This window comes from Rutidosis leptorrhynchoides, chromosome 7 (genome assembly GCF_046630445.1).
Source record: "Rutidosis leptorrhynchoides isolate AG116_Rl617_1_P2 chromosome 7, CSIRO_AGI_Rlap_v1, whole genome shotgun sequence".
NCBI lineage: Eukaryota > Viridiplantae > Streptophyta > Magnoliopsida > Asterales > Asteraceae > Rutidosis > Rutidosis leptorrhynchoides.
In genome coordinates this window covers 55907224-55926159 of record NC_092339.1, presented here as the reverse complement: position 1 = coordinate 55926159, position 18936 = coordinate 55907224, and the positions used below count along the sequence as shown (strand labels likewise).

Genomic DNA, 18936 nt, shown 5'->3' with positions numbered 1-18936 from the left:
TATATTTATATATGATGATTTGTGTAATTGTAGTGTAGGATTGGATACATATTTGAATGTGCGTATGTAATTATACTATAAATGAATTGAGAAGATGTATTAGGGTTTAGTAGGTAGTTATCTTCTCGTTCTTTCTGCCCACTCCGACCCACTCCGACAAACTTATTGAAGATATGATCTCTAAAGGAGCAGTGAATGTAGTACCTATATATCATCTTTCATTTATTTATAAATAAATAATAAATAAATATATCTGATACAAACACTTCATGTAGTACCACTTTTGACATTCAAACTTTATATACTATATGTGATGTATATATCTTTTTCTACATGGTTCTTGCAGGCTTTGTTAAAGGTGGTGGCAGATTACTCAGTACATGGTTCTTGCAGGCTTTGTTAAAGGTGGTGGCAGATTACTCAGTTGTTGCACTCGACCCAAGCAGGACATATGCTGTTAATGAGTCACTGCTACGTACAAGTCTTAATGCATTAGCTGCAATGTATATTTATCAACCTTGTAGAAAGATCATCCGCTCATCAGATGTGTACCTGGTTATTAAAAAACTGCGTCACTTTCCAGACGACGACATAGCTGACACGGCTTATTTAATTGTAAACACGTTCCACTACAAATAAATATTCACTTTTTAACGCTTCCATTATTTTTGACGCTAAAATATATGAACAAATTCGGATGTTTTTAACATCTATAAGTGTCACAAAGTTGGAAGCGTGAAAAAATATGGTGTTAAAAAAAATATGGTGTCAAAAATTATTAATTTTTTGACACTTTTAAGTGTTAATGAGTTTTTATTTTTGATGCTTTTAAGTGTCAAAAACTTTGTGACACTTATGGGTGTCAAAAACATGTCAAATTATTCACATTTGAAGGCGTCAAAAACTAAGCAAGTGTTACAAAATGAAAACTTTTTTATAGTGTTCTAGTAATATTTTATTAGTAACATTATGTAATGTTGGAAGCTTCGACGAGCCCAACACACCCCCTATAGAGGACCTAGGTTATACTCACTCACTACACCAACACTTTGACGTTGGTTAGCCTTTAATTTTATGGATCCTTAGTGCACAATAATGCTTAGGCGACAGTGTCGACCATATATCATTCAGGCGGTATAACCGACCATATATCACTTAGGCGGCAGAGCCGACCATATAATAGATACAACACAAGTGCACTAAGAACTTAAACACAAATTAAGGCTTAACCGGGAAACTTAACAAATAACACTTTTATTGATACAAAATACAATTACAATGTTTCTTGCCACACTATCTTTCTATTCGCTACTTATAAGCTTTCTTTTTCTAACTCACTCTTTTCTCACTTCTTCACAACTCTCACACCTTACTTCACACACTACAAATGAAATTCTCACCTCTATTTATACTACTCCATGGAAGTTTCTAGAAACTAGATATTTCCATGGATATATATAAATATCTAAATATTTTTATACATATAAATATCTAGATATTTCTTACACACATAAATATCTAGATGTTTCTTTACATTTTAATATCTAGATATTTATATACATTACTAATTCCATATTATCTAAATTTGCATTGTATTTTAACATGTAATGCATTGAAAACGGGCGTTTGGTTTACAAAGAAGCTCTTTAGCATTACTAACTCCTATAATCAATATACATATCCATCCTCTTAAATTATGTATCAGAATTAATCAATTTAAGGTGGGGAAATAAAAGGAAAACTTAGAATGAAGGTTGGTGTGATTATTAGATTTAAGGTGACATCGTGATTTGAAATGTTAAACGCAATGAAACAGTGTGTTTGTTTACGATGGTGATGGTGATGGTGAAGATAAAAGGATATGATGCAATATCTTTATATGTATAATATATAATATAGACTAATAAGATACATAATCAAAATTAAACGACAACAAATTGTCAAGATTGCATTAGATCAAAGGTTTTGTCAATTACGTAAAAATAAGGTTGAATACTTTATAAGTATTGATCAGTTGCATAAAACTGAATTGATTCTTATGAATATTACAAGGTCCTATATTTATACTAGTAAACGAGGTATGGAGCCTTTATATAAAACAGTACAGAAAGGTGATAATGCATTTTGGTGAATTCTTGTTTACGTTGGAGAAGGTTGCATCTAATTTGTATCTGTTGACTTGTGTAAAAATTAACTAATAACACAAGAAGACTTCAATCTCATAAATCAAGATTCACTTATAGCCAAAATTACACAACCGTTTGATAGAACACTAAAGATGAAAATAGAAATACTTCAAACTATTACAGAGAATCACACCACGATTGATCTTGAACATAATCAATCACCAGAAAAACAAACGGCACATCAAGATGATGTGTTTGAAGATAAAAAGAAGAAAACCCTAAATTCGTAGTTGAGAGAACAATTGCAGATGAGAATGATAATAATAAGTTAAATGATAAAAGGATTAAGAAAATCCTTTTATACTACAAATAAATTAATAGAATTTGGGCTTCTTTCCTTGCATTAAGCCAATAAGCCTTTTATGCATAGTCCATTAGCAAAATACTTCAAAAGCTTTAGCCCACGAGCAACACAACTTCCATAATTAATCAAAACAAGTCCTTCAGCTTTATAAAATCATGCAGGAAGTACCTGCACATTCTTGCAACAACAAATAAAATAACTAAGAATGAAAAATAAAAAACAAATTAAGCTTGTTAATGTGATGACCCGGAAATTTCCGACCAAATTTAAACTTTAATCTTTATATGATTCCGACATGATAAGCAAAGTCTGTAATGTTGAGTCTCGAAAATTTTGAAATCTATATTCAGGTAATCAATTACCCTTTGACTGTACCCGACGATTCACGAACATTTATGTGTATATAGATATGTATATATAATATATACTTGGTAATTGAAAACGTTAACAAGGTATTAGATATATAATACTTTACATAAACGTGTTTGTTTCGATATTTGTTTAATATAGTTATTGACGGAATTAAAAGATAATATCATATGATTGAATTATCAGATACATTGAATTATGATTACGAGTCTCTGTTATGAGGTCCACTTTGAATTGAGAAATCTGTCCTTTTTAACGATATCCGGAAAATGGTAAAGTGATTTGCATATAAGAACAATGTGTCACTTAACGTGAATTAGACAAAAGTTAGTGGAAGACTAAATTACATATTAATCAATTAATTTAGTTTCCAAATGTACGAAAACGCTTTTCGATATAATAGAACTTGATTATTTAAAATGTCTTTGATTAAATAAACGTAAGTTGAAATATTGGTTGTTAAATATATAGATAACTTACAACTTGTATTTAAAATGTGTTCATTAAATATTTATGTTTTCCAATTAGTTACGTACACGATAGTAACACTCGCTTAGTGATGAGATTGATATTTAAAAAGTTGGTACATAAATGAATGATATCTATTTAAGTTTTAAAATGAAAACGTACGTGTTATAATATTTTTTCAAAACGATTTTAAAACAAACTTTAAATTATAATTAGTTTTGAAAAACTAAATATTATATTATTAAATAAATATTTCAACTACATACAATACGTACAATTTATATTTAAACATGTATATATATATATATATATATATATATATATATATATATATATATATATATATATATATATATATATATATATATATATTACAAAGTGATTAATACAATATTAACTTAGTCATAAAACGTTTTGATTTAAACTAATATTATTAAATATGCTTTGATAAATAATGAAACGATGATATAAAGAAATAAATGACCAAAACACTCATATGAATAAGTTACACTTTGAGTGGGTTTGTTTTTCATTGATCTAGATCTAATTATTGATAAAGGTACACGTTGCGTAATGTAAAATGTTAGTTTTCTAAGTGTACGAAAATGCGTTCGAGAAACCAGAACCGGGACATAAGCCGAGAGTAAACGTACGAGTCATCGAAACTAAATTTATAACTTAGTTATATACGAGAATATAATATATTATTTATATAATTATATAATTTAAATATATAAATATATATAAATAATTATTAAAAACATCGGCAGAATGAAAATAAAACAGATTGGGTGCCCAACAGCTGGCCATGCGATCGCATGGCACTAACCCACATTACCCATGCGATCGCATGGGATCAAGATTCAGGAAACATTATAAAACGCAATCGAGTTCTGCCATTCGACACACACACAAAATCTATATTACTCCCTCTGTTATTTATTTTATTATCATTTATATTATTATTATTATTAAAATTAATATTATTATTAATCTTATTATTATTAGTATATGTATTAGTATTATACATAAAATACTAGGACGAGGTTCTGCTCGCATGTTTTCAAAATGAGTTTTCGAGTGGGATAGAGCTAAGGAAATTATGGGTTATGGCTATGGAGGATATGGGTATGGTTCGGGGGTTTTGCTCGTGAGTCAAACTAGTGTTTATCATCTCCGTTGCGTCTATGTACCTTTCCTACAATGTTGAATTTCAATATTGATACGTGAGAACTCATAACTTAACTTTTATATATTATTAGTGTATCCCTGACTAGTGCTTGAGTATATAGGATTATGCATGTTTGTATGTTTAATTTTGTCGTTAGATAGTTTATGATAAATCATGAATTAGATACATATGCTACTGAGATAAGATATATGATATGCATGTCGTTGGAAAGCTGGCGAAAAACTATAAACTTTTCATTTAGATATAGTATGGTTTTGATGAACGAATTAAAATATATCGCCAATAGAATTATCTATAATTTTAAAGTATTATTGTTAAAATGATTATCGTTATCGTTATCATTATCGTTATCGTTATCGTTATCGTATCGTTATCGTTATCGTTATCGTTATCGTTATCGTTATCGTTATCGTATCGTTATCGTTATCGTTATCGTTATTGTTATCGTTATCGTTATCGTCGTTATTATCGTTATTATTATTATTATTAATTAATAATCAATATTATTATTATTATTATTATTATTATTATTATTATTATTATGATTATTATTATTATTATTAATATTATTAAAATAATTAATATTCTTATCAAAACTATCTAAGTTATTATTTTTATCGTTATTATTATTAAAAATATCATTTATATTAAAACTATCATTTTTATTAAAATTATCATTTTGATAAAATATCATTGTTGTTATAAAATATCATTATTATTATCATTTTAGTATTATTATTATTAAAAATTATCATTTCGAATAGAATTGTCAGTCTCATATAAAACATTGTTATTTATTGTTATTATCGTTAACATGAATATGATATTTTTATCAGAAATATTATTATTATTATTATAATAACATTTGTATTATTACAAAAGATTATTATTTATTATCAAGATTATTATTATCATTAGTAAATATAAATATTGTTATTATTATTATTATTATTATTTTATTATTATTATTAAAAATAATTAATACAACTTTATTTATTATTATTACCAATGTTATTTTAAATGAATATGAGATACAAAGATAATTTTATCATACATAATATAATTACATTAATAATACATGCCACTATATTTTTATGATATTAAGTGAGCTTTATGAATTTATTACTTAAGATATATAAAAGTATATTTTTATCATATTTGAATTTTAATATAAATTTTCATTATTAATAAAGGACTTGAATTATTTACTCTAATGAAATCTGATAAATATATTTAAATATATAAAACGACTATATTTAAGTTATATATTAAACATGTATAGATTCTAAAAATCATTTTTGAATTATATGACCTTTGCTAGCGTTTGCATGATAATCTCGAGCATTAGGATTGTGATACACTACGACTTGACCTAAATTGTTAGACAGATATTGACCAACATGTAAATATATATATACTTAATATAGGTTCGTGAATCTGAGGCCAACCTTGCACTTGTTCAATGACGTCATATGTATTTTTACTACGAAATACATTATAGTGAGTTTCATTTGCTCCCTTTTTAAATGCTTTTGCAATATATATTTTTGAGACTGAGAATACATGCGCTGCTTTTATAAATGTTTTACGAAATAGACACAAGTAATCGAAACTACATTCTATGGTTGGATTATCGAAATCGAATATGCCCCTTTTTAGCTTGGTAGCCTAACAATTAGGTAACGTAAATGGCCCCTAATTGACGCGAATCCTAAAGATAGATCTATCGGGCCCAACGAGCCTCATCCAAAGTACCGGATGCTTTAGTACTTCGAAATTATCATGTCCGAAGGATGTCCCGGAATGATGGGGATATTCTATATGCATCTTGTTAAGGTCGGTTACCAGGTGTTCACCATATGAATGATTTTCTCTATGTATGAGACGTATATTTATGAGAAATGGAAATGAAAATCTTGTGGTCTATTTAAATTATGGAAATGATCGATTATGATAAACTAATGAACTCACAAACCTTTTGGTTGACACTTGTAAGCATGTTTATTCTCAGGTTTGAAAGAAATCTTCCGCTGTGCATTTGCTCATTATAAAGATATTACTTGGAGTCATTCATGACATATTTCAAAAGACGTTGCATTCGAGTCGTTGAGTTCAACAAGATTATTATTAAGTAAATGACAGATTAAGTCAATTATAGTTTGAATATTATGAATTGGTATGCATACCTGTCAACTTTCGATGTAATGAAAGTTTGTCTTTTAAAACGAATGCAATGTTTGTAAAATGTATCATATAGAGGTCAATGCCTCGCAATGTAATCATATGTTATTGTATCTGTCCTTATGGATTTAGACGGGTCGCTTCAGTTAAAATGTATAACATTTTCAACATGCCCCCTCAAGCTTAGTTTGTAATAAGTCTGAAAGCCCCGACCTTTCAACCAAATAGTTATGATGTTTTATAGTTAGCCCTTTGGTTAAAACAAGATTGAAGGTACGCGCTATGCGGCTAAATATTATTGATAAAAATTAGACAAAAAAAGAGAACCATCTCAAAGAAGGAATACACATGATGAGTAAATTATTAGCCAAAACAATATTTTAACTACATCCAAAAGTTATAACATTAGAGGTATTCATTATAAAGTTAACATACATCCAAATGTATTAAACTGTTGCAAATTTACCATCATTTACAGCCAAAAGTATCCAACAACTTCTAGGTTAGAAGCACATAATGTTTAACTACCAAAAGACATACACATTAGCTTCATACATACACCAAAAGACTTTACCTATTATGCTGCGATACCTAAACGAATTAAAGCATGTTATACAATTATCTAACAAAATAACTAATCAGCGCTTAAAACCTATTCACAATTAGCTTAATCCAGCTTAATTGAATTTTTTTTTTTTTTTAAAAAAAAACTTTAATAAAACGAACCAAAAAGAACACATTACTTGAGAAGAAGAGTATCAAAACCCAACGTACTCATTCACAAGTCGCCTTTCAAAGAGCAAGCTGAATGTCATAAAAACCCTAAAATAACCAAATTAAAAGAAGACATTCAGGATTAGAATCAAGAAATATATGATTCGAGAGAAAATTCAAATTTTTGAATCATGAATACTTTCAATGTTTGATGGTTAGACCGTAGTCAAATTCCGACAGCGAAAAATTTAAATCAACTGCGACAACCGTCATCAAAAACTTTAATAAGTAGAAAATCCCGAAGCCAAAACCCATGAGTCGATGAAACCCACCGCAAAAGATCTGATTTAGGAAAACCCCACTTCTGCATACAAAAGAAGAACATGCCAATGAAGTATACAATCTTCATCTAATATCGATTTCTGTAATCCAGTTAATTGTTGAAACATCGCCTTTCCGATTTTCAATCCTCTGTCTTCAATAGCTGACACCAAGTCCTGCATAATTATTCAGATTACAAAAACTTCAAATACGTTAAGTCGTGAGTAACTTTTCAAAATTACAACGCAAAACCTTAGCTTTGGATAAAGCTTCGGAACAAATATGGAAACCTACAAAGCTTTGTTAATACTATAAGATGTTACCGAGTAACAAATACGGAAATCTACAAATGTTAATACACTCCAAAGTTTCGATGGGCCGGATACGTCAGAATAGAGTAAGATATGGCTGAATAGTCTTCTCAATTCGCTTGCCGTTGTTGTGGGACTTGCTTCTTTTAAGGCGGTTGTCCATTCCTTATCATCGCCCAATAATCCCATTGCCAAATAGGTTTCTTTATAAGTTGGATAGTTGTTGTTTCCGATACTCATCAACTCTTCAAACGATGCACAACCTCCTCTGGTGACAGAGGAGCATTCAAAGGTAGAATACCTCTCCGAATGTGGGGTGCATATACGATAGATGGTCTGCCAATCGGTGGTTGTTCAGATTGCATCTTCTTTTCCACCTTTTTCTCATTTGCAACCCATACAAACTCGCTTGTAGAGATATGAAAACTGTTAAGCGGGTTTGATAAATGCATATCTTAAATTTAAAAGACTATTCAACTACAATATCAATGCATATCTTTATTAAAAAGACTATTTAACTGCAATATCTGACTATTATTTACCTGGAAAATCTAAACATGTCAAGTGTCTTCCATCAGTTGTGTCTATTACAGAACAACAATTGCATACCCAACACACTGTCAATGTTTATAGAACAGTCAACATGCAGAAACGAATCTGCACAACAGAATAGATAATCATCAGAGAAAGGTTTCATAACCTAATGTTTTTGTGAAAACAAAGCAGTAGCATCGGTTTGTAGAACAATGGAGACAATATCCCGACTTAAACACGATAAAACAATAGTCAATATCAACAATGCATTTTAATGTGGGAAAAATATTAATTGAATCAAACCAAATAACAAAAAGAATTACCAACCGGTGGATGCTGCATGCTCATGTGCCCAGGTGTTATAGCAGAAACAAATGTGGATCTCTTAGATAAATTAGAATCGGAAGGCGTAGAACGATTTAAAACTACACCAATTTCCCTAGCAGTTCAATTGCTGACCGAAGACGGTTACGTCGAGATAATCTATGTCTCTTAGCCATTGGCAGTGGGGTGACTAAAGATGGTTCCAAAGAACCACTATTTTGACCAGTTCCATGTGAAACAGATTGACTTATATATATATATATATATATATATATATATATATATATATATATATATATATATATATATATATTTGCTTCTTTGCAGTTGACATTAATTAAAAATAACAATGCACAATAGCAAATATGCAGGAAGTGTAGCTGCAGAACTAAACATTTCATCAATACTCATGTCAATCCAATAAGGTAGCATATAACACAATAAGTAAATAGAAGGTAAAAAATATGCAAAAAACACATATACTTTTACTAAACAAATAAACAGTTACATTAAAAAATAACTTACCTCAAGCTAAGGTGGAGCATAAACACATCTACCATCTGAAATGAAGGGAAAAAAAAAAGAAATATATAAGTAAACAGAGTATGATAGATGAAATAAAAACAAAAGATTAAAAAAAGAAAAAATACGTGAAGTATAAATATAAATATATCCAAAAAAAACACAAAAGAAACATAAATTGGAAAAAGGAAAGTAATTAAAACAGAAAGAAAACATCATAGTATTGTTGAATTCCTCCGAAAGGAAGGGTGGTAAGTTGATCATTTACCTATCGGGGTCTGATCGATCCTATTTTTTTAGCACATCAACACAATAGCACAATAGAAAAATAGCACATCAACACACTATAACAACAACACAACCAAAGATGTACCTATTTAACACTTGTAGAATGTAAGAAACGAAGCAGCAAACTGTCAACCATACCAATAAACATAAAGACAGCCCAAATCATACCAGAAAATAGGTGCATATTTAAAACTTTTAGACGGCAAGCTCTAAAAATTATGTGTTGGCGAAATTTTCAGGTTCACTGGCAAAGCCCTAAAAAGTATGTATTGTCGGATATTTTAAGTCTCTGCATACATCTCACAGATTCTCTGCAGTTAAGAATTACCTGCACGATTGAAAGGTGGTTCATAAGTAATATGCGTGAGTTGAGAGTTCCGGTTAAATCAGCTGTTGCTGAAAGAAATACACAAAGTCCTTTAAAAGTACACAATATATGTCCTAAATACAAATTATTGTACATGGATTATATTTCAAAGTTGTAGAAAAAGAACTTTAAAATATATACTCCGTATTAAATTAACGAAACTGCCCTTTTGCTAACCATGTTCTGAATCTTCCAACACATATTTCAAAGGTTAGTACTCCTTTGTTGAGCACTCGTCGTCAGTTTTGCCTAATAATAAAAAAAAAGTTATGAACATATAGATACACAATATTTACGTATACATTCACAGCCTTAGCACTCGTCGTCAGTTTTGCCCTAATAACCTCCCCATGGTAAACATTCACAGCCATAGCAAATTAAGCCCCAAAAAACTCCTCATGCCCCATGGTGCATTTCAACAGCCTTCACATACTTTGGCCTCCAAAACCTTAGAAAAATGATGTAAATGCGAGCTTTCGTTCTCACTTCATTTTCATAGGGTCAACATTCTCAAGTCTCTTTACTAATACTCTACATCAACTAATTGTTAAGCAATAAGAACCTGAACTTTATATACATACTTTTATATTGCCCAACACAATTAGTAATTTAAAAATACACTCTTTAAACATAAAACCAACTAAAATTATATGACCAGCTCAGATCCTCTGATAATAAAGTAATATCCCAATTATATATGCAAAAATTAAATAAATACATACATGTGTAAATCCAAAAGGAGTGTGAATATGATATTTACAGTATTATTCCGCTAACATTCAATCCAATCATCATCAATAGCTTCCCACAGTCTATCCTGCAAACAACACAAACATAAAAATTGAGATAATGTCGTCACTGGATATTAGAATTAAAAATTGGATTCTAGAGCTGAAGTATCAACTACCGTGAGGATATTAACAGCGTGATATTTACAGAATAAATTCTTGATATTTCCGCTCTTCGGTAATTCTAACAGTCTGCTAGTAAATCGTGCTATTATATTTTCTTTCTGATTAAAAGATCTCCTTAAATTCCTCGAATTCCGGAAACCCACCATGATCACATCAAAAGTTAAGATGAATCTTTAAATTCCTCATATCACTCTTTTGTGATAGCTTCACTCGTACGCTTCACATGATCGAATTGTTTTATCCATATTAATCAATAATGATAAAACTCTATTTATCAACTCATATTCGTCATAAAAACAATTTTATTGTTAGCCATGACGACCTCACTCAAATTTCGGGGACGAAATTTCTTTAACGGGTGGGTACTGTAACGACCCGGAAATTTCCGACCAAATTTAAACTTAATCTTCATATGATTTCGATACGATAGGCAATGTCTGTAATATTGAGTCTCGAAAATTTGAAATCTATGTTCATGTAATCAATTACCCTTTGACCATGCCTGACGATTCACGAACTATATATATATATATATATATATATATATATATATATATATATATATATATATATATATATATATATATATATATATATATATATATATATATAAGATTTCTATATTAAAGTGTTTATACAATATATAAATAATAAATATTCAATATATGTAGTCATATAGTATATAAATATAAATTGTAATATAAATATATTAAAAGTAATTACAAATTTAATTATAATTATTACATGATTATTATTACATTCATTATCATTATCAATATCATTAGAAATTATAAATTGTTATATTTGACTTGTTAAAATCAGTATTATTGCCACTAGTAGTAAAGTTGTATTTGTAACTATACAATTAATATTAGTGATATTATTAAATATTATTATATTCATTAAAGATTATTATTACTATTAATTAAGTGTTAGTATTATTGTTATGATTATAACTATGATTATCATCATCATTATTTTTTTTTATTATAAAGATAATAAAAGTTTAGTATTAGTTCATTAAAATTAAGACTTGTATCATTTTTATGATTATTATTATTATTATTATTAATATAATAGTTATTATTAATATAATTATTAATTATTAATATTAATTATATAAATTATATATATATATATATATACATAAAAATCGTACGATCTTGTTTCCTATGCCTATCAACTGCACTAAATTGAAGATTTCGAATCAAATATAAAACAATTTCAATCACAATCATACAGGGAATTCAATTAGCAATCACGATCCCTTTTATTTTTTTTATTATTTATTTTTCTTTCCTGTCTTGTTTTTGTCTGCTTCCCATTGGAAATCGAATCCAACCAATTTATTTAATACAATTGTGATCAATTCATGTACAGCCTAACTAAATTACAATGCATGCTACATAATATTTGTTGCTATTAGAAAAAGAAAACACAATTCAGCTGAAACAAATTTCTGTTTTTGTTAAGAACGAGTTACATAGACTACCAAATAAACAACCCAAAACCCACTTGAATTGGAGCCGCTGCTTACTTTGTTTCGATGTTGAACAACAACCCCAACTCGCCACCAAAATCATTGATCTTGCTATTTTCCTTTCATTCTATTTCAATAGATTATCATCACTTTGAACTACCTTCTTCTTCATTCATAAACCACCCCTCTATCTCTCTCTATTCACGTTCAATGAATCAGCACCACCTGAGATTATCAACCATCATCACCTCCATTACAAGCAACCAACAACCATCAACAACTCGATATAAATATGCTTTTGTATTTTTGCTCGATCATTAAACCACCACACTTATCATTTACAGCCTGCTACTACCATCTGTATCGATTGTAAATCAATTTATCAAACCAGCTCTTTTATTTTCGATGATGACTAGGACTAAACCCAAACTAGTAACCATTCTACTGCTACGATTGCATATTTTTTTTTTTACCTGCTACTATATCTTTTCTTTCTGTTTCAGCCCAAGACACAACACCACAACTCTTCTCTTTCTCTAATTATCTTCCCCTCTTGTTGATTTCTGTTTCGTTTACATCACCATTAAATTACCATCATCACCTCGATCAGTTTACAGCTGCAACCAATTCCTGTATCTGTTTTGTTCGAGCTTCATCAACCCTACTTGTTTTCTGTTGTAACTCAAACAAGGATGCTGCAGCTTCTGTCTTTCCTTATTGATCGAACAGACCACCATTATGAACCAACATTATGACCGGTTCCCATCTCATCCCTCTCCCACTTTCTCTCCTAGTTATGACCAAGAAACAACCATTGTTATTATATTTCCTGTTTCTTGATTCGAAACCCACTCAACAATCCATCACCATCGAATAGTATCATTATCATTATGTTTCTGTCGACAATCCCACACCTACAATTCTCCTTCGTGAACGACCCATAATCACCATATATTCCCTTTCCTCTCCTCTTCTCGTCCGGAAAACACCCATAACCCATCCACCATGATTTTGTTGATTACCCTCAACCATCATCTCTCTATCTCTCCCTCTCCCTCAGAATTTTCTTTTCTAAATCGTTTCTGAGATTGTTTTTAAACCGAGCCCCACAAAAGCAATACAAGGATAATGATTAGTAAACAATGAGTGATGTATGAGCTGTTAAAGTCGATAAAAAAAAGAGAGAAAGAAAACAAACATGAAAACCCTACCTGTTACCCACGTTTTTTTTTATTATTATTTCGATCGAACATAGTAGGGGGATATAAACAGGCTACGAATTTTGGTGGGATCTCTAGGTTATTAAATGGGTTTTAATATAGTTAAGATGTTAGGCCGTGCTTCTTCATCCTGTTGGACTGAAATAAAAGGGATTAGAGAATAGGTATAGCGAGGATATGGGTTATAACATTATGTTTCGGAATTAAAACAGAAAAATCGTAATGGCAGAAGGGTTTAAGGAGTTGTCGGGTGTTCGAGAGGTCGCGGGTTCGAGTCCTGGCTCGGGCAATTTTTTTTAGGAAAAGCTTTAAAGGTAGTTATAATTATTATTATTATTATTATTATTATTATTAATTAATATAATCATTATTAATATTACTAACATAATTAATATTATTAGTATTATTATTATTTATTATTATTAATATTAATATTATTATTATTATTATTATTATTATTATTATTATTATTATTATTATTATTATTATTAGAATAGAATTATTATTATTATTATCAGTATCAGTTTTATTAAAAGATATCATTATCATTTTTATCACTTTTATTAAAATTATTATTTTTATCATTATTATTATTAGTTGTATCATTATAAGTATTATCATCTCATTTTCATTATAATTATTATGTGTATTTTTATTATTAGTATTATTAACATTATTTTAGTATTATTATAAACATTATTTTAACAAAAGTTGATTATATAAAAATATATATTTAATACATGTATCATAAGTATATCTAAATTTACTATTTTCTTATATTATATAAAATAACATATATATAGATATATATAACAATTGAGATAATAAATACATTACAAATATAAATAAGTATTATATTATATAATAAATAAATAAATATATATATATATATATATATATATATATATATATATATATATATATATATATATATATATATATATATATATATATATATATATATATATATATATATATATAAACTAGGTTTGATTATTGTTACATGTTAATGATATGTGTTAATATATATATAAATGATATAGGTTCGTGAATCCGAGGTTAACCTACATTGTTCAGTTGTTAAATGGCGTCATATGTATTTTTACTACAAAATACAGTATGGTGAGTTTCATTTGCTCCCTTTTTAATTGCTTTTGCAATATATATTTTTGGGCTGAGAATACATGCGCTGTTTTTATAAATGTTTACGAAATAGACACAAGTACTTAAAATACATTCTACGTTGAGTTGTACCACTGGCATATTTCCCAGTAGCTTGGTAACTAATATTTACATGGGTATTGTAAACGCGAATCCTGTTGATAGATCTATCGGGCCTGACAACCCCAACCGGACTGGACGACCAGTATTCAACGGTTGCACAGTACTTCGTTTTGTAGGCTACACTTGGTACAGTGTAGTGAGATTTCATAATAAAGGGAATATGCGACGTTGATTAATAGTTAAGTATGGTTACCAAGTACTCAACCACTTAGAATGCTTTACATACACTTGCGAGTGTATTATGTTTATGATAACGGAAATCTTGTGGTCTATTAATATATTGAAATGATTATCATGATAAACCTATGAACTCACCAACCTTTTGGTTGACACTTTAAAGCATGTTTATTCTCAGGTATGAAAGAAATCTTCCGCTGTGCATTTACTCATTTTAAAGATATTACATGGAGTCGTTCAAGGCATATAGAGTTCAGTACCTCGCAATGGGACCACATGTTGAAGACTTAGTCCAGGTGGATAAGGACGGGTTTTGACATTTGGTATCAGAGCGGTGGTCTTAGCGAACCAGGTCTTGCATTAGTGAGTCTAACTGATAGTTGTTAGGATGCATTAGCAAGTCTGGACTTCGACCTTAGCTGCATATTATAAGTATTGATTATCATTTCTTGTCGAAAATTACCTGCTAATCATTCCTAAGTCTAGACACGACTTCCTACACTTATTTGATAGATAGTGTACAGACAAATTCATATCTTAGCGTATCTGTTACTGTAGACTTTATTTGACACGTTTCCTTAAATCCCTTCGTAATCTACGAGATCTTCTGTACTATGTATAAGTATTCTATATAATTAGAATATCATCAGATATCCGAAAATCATTTCATATCGAAAAATCCCTTATTCAATCGTACGCAATGGAACTCACCATTAGATCAAGTCCCTCGGATTCCGATATGGAGTCCCACTCTAGCTCCGAAAGCAGCGTCACCAGAATGAATCAATCAATCAGCCATCCTCAATTTATCTGATGGGTTCGTAGTCGACTTAACCAATGGAGACAAGAAGAAGGCGATCCCTTCCACCAACCGAATTCACCTTTTGGCGAAGAACCTGAATCACTTACCGGCGAACCTGTTCGAAACACCATTTTCACTCTCGTTGCCCGAATATCTCGCCACGATTATATTCTACCTACAATTCTAAACCTTATTCATCCGCTCGTTCCTACCGACAATCATCCCGGAATAATAGAAGAAGTCAACGAGCTTCGCGCTCGAGTTGTAGCTTTGGAGAATATGGTGTAAAACGTACCAGCTTCAACAACATCACCGGCACCAACAACCTAAGTCTCAATATCACATGCCTCAACATCTCATTCTGTACCTCGAGCATACTCATCGTTCTACACCGACTATCTTTGTTCTACATATCGTTCTATATCAATTACCTTTGTTCTATATGACGATTATGTAATCTCTAATGTTTTAGAGATTATGTATTCTAGTTCTAACAATAAATCAAATGAGTTTAATATCTTATTGACTCATTAAATCCATGATTACATCTGAAGAAAATATATATGTATGTATATTTTCATAAAGATTGTAATTAAAAATTCTTTTGTACTAACTGTTAATGATGAAAATATTTTAACGAGTAGGTAATACCCGAGGAATATTTAGATTTCACATTAATAAGTTACATTGTACATTCTTCCAATCTGATTCAGCAGTCATTTACTATCCTACTTACATCCACCGATATACGTATCCGTTCACTACATAATAACCATTTTCATTCAATTTCATATTTGGATTTTGACCTATCAGAATCCAACAAGTGGCATAATGAAGAAAACATTGGACAAAATAAAATTTGTTAGAAACAAACGAATTAACTAATTGAAATATTGTTAAGAATCCACGCTAACTGTTCCTAGCTAACTGGTTACATTTTATTTACCGCAATTTAATTATCGCAATTTACATTCTCGCAATTTTATTTATCGTCATTTAATTTCTGTTATTTACTTTTACGCACTTTAAATCGGGACACATGTACACAATACGTCGGATTAATTCTGAGACAATACATTGTACACGGGTCATGATACGTATTTATTAATTCGAATATTTGGGAAATCCTAACACAATAAGTATACAATACGTTTTGATAAATCCTAAGACAATACGTACACAATACGTCTTAGTTAATTCTAATACAATATGTCTATAATACGTCTCTGGGTTGATGCAAAGACAATACATATACAATACGTCGTTGGGTAATTCTAAGATTATATATATATAAACCGATTATTGGACTATCAACTAAGGACTGCCATTATTGGACAATTAAAATGAATTAAAATATTGATTATAACATATGAAACTAAACAATTCTTCAAGTTTTCCACTTGATTTCATCTTAAACCTCTTTTGTATCTTGACGATTACAATCTGCGTCCAAACCTTTCGTAATTCTTGAAAACACCTCAATCGAGAGGATGAACCAACCGCACTTCATCTACGTAAGAAGAGATTGATGCATATAGTTATGCACTTGAAAACTCTTGGAACCTGAGTAAACGTTTAACACATACCTGTGCTAGTTTCTTTGGCGTTATTATTACCCAAAATAACTTTGTAATTCCTTTCCAAATTAGCCAAATTTTGTCACAGCTCCAGCAAGTTGATTTTGACTTTTCGTTCAAAACAACCTTATTATAACAATATATGCGTACTCTTTTATTGTTACCGGAGAACCTTTTATATTTCACCATATTACCATCAGCATTTAATCATCTAAAAACACAATTCTCCTGAATCCACCTCGGTTTGATAACCGATGACCCAGATCCGTTAACTTTGAAAGTGCTGACGAAGCAGCATGTTGTAGATGGTCTTAATGGCCAAAAGTTGATGATAAAGAAGGAAGTGTTAGGAACGCTCGATAGAAAATTTGGTACTGAAAAACGGATTGAGCTAACCATGAAGGAGACCAAGAACAAATACAAGGACCAAACACTATATTTAAAGAATCCAGGTAATTCTGAATCCGCCGAAATCTTTAGAGAATATCTTGTTCCGAAGTCATGTTAAAATCTTGCGGAAAATCTTTCTTCATCGACCGTCGATCTTAGAAATTCCAAAATATCTTCATAAATATCTTCGATATTTCTGAAGATATATTCATATATATTCTTGTTCGAAATTATCTATCTCTTCGTGCTATCCGTGTTACGTCAACAAGGAAGCTATTTTAGTTTCTAAATTTCTTCAAAATTTGAGTTTAAATTATGAATGATTTCCTAGAGAAGTGTTGGGAATTGAAGCATGGATTAGTATAATATAATGACACTTGGACAACGTGATTATATTACAGTAAGTCATGCTAAATTTCTAATGGAACGTGATGATGGTTCACAGACCTTGCCCTCATCATGTACCATGTTACACAACTCTTTCATTCTACTTAATTTCTAAACATATCACAGAAATATATTCTTGATATTTCCGCTCTTCGGTAATTCCAACAGTCTGCTAGTAAATTGTGCTATTATATTTTCTTTCTGATTAAAAGATCTCCTTAAATTCCTCGAATTCCGGAAACCCACCATGATCACATCAAAAGTTAAGACGAATCTTTAAATTCCTCATATCACTCTTTTGTGATAGCTTCACTCGTACGCTTCACATGATCGAATTGTTTTATCCATATTAATCAATAATGATAAAACTCTATTTATCAACTCATATTCGTCATAAAAACAATTTTATTGTTAGCCATGACGACCTCACTCAAATTTCGGGGACGAATTTTCTTTAACGGGTGGGTACTGTAACGATCCGGAAATTTCCGACCAAATTTAAACTTAATCTTCATATGATTTCGATACGATAGGCAAAGTCTGTAATATTGAGTCTCGAAAATTTGAAATCTATGTTCATGTAATCAATTACTCTTTGACCATGCCTGACGATTCACGAACTAT

At 30.0% G+C, this 18936-nt stretch overlaps 1 long non-coding RNA gene across 1 annotated transcript; it reads right to left on the bottom strand.

Moving 5' to 3' along the window:
- Positions 1 to 7474: 7474 nt before the first annotated feature.
- Positions 7475 to 9142, bottom strand: LOC139858315 (uncharacterized). Its single transcript, XR_011762896.1, has 3 exons — positions 8908 to 9142; positions 8059 to 8703; positions 7475 to 7911 (listed from the first exon to the last, which is right to left on the bottom strand). It is a non-coding gene; the product is annotated as an uncharacterized lncRNA (long non-coding RNA).
- Positions 9143 to 18936: the final 9794 nt, after the last annotated feature.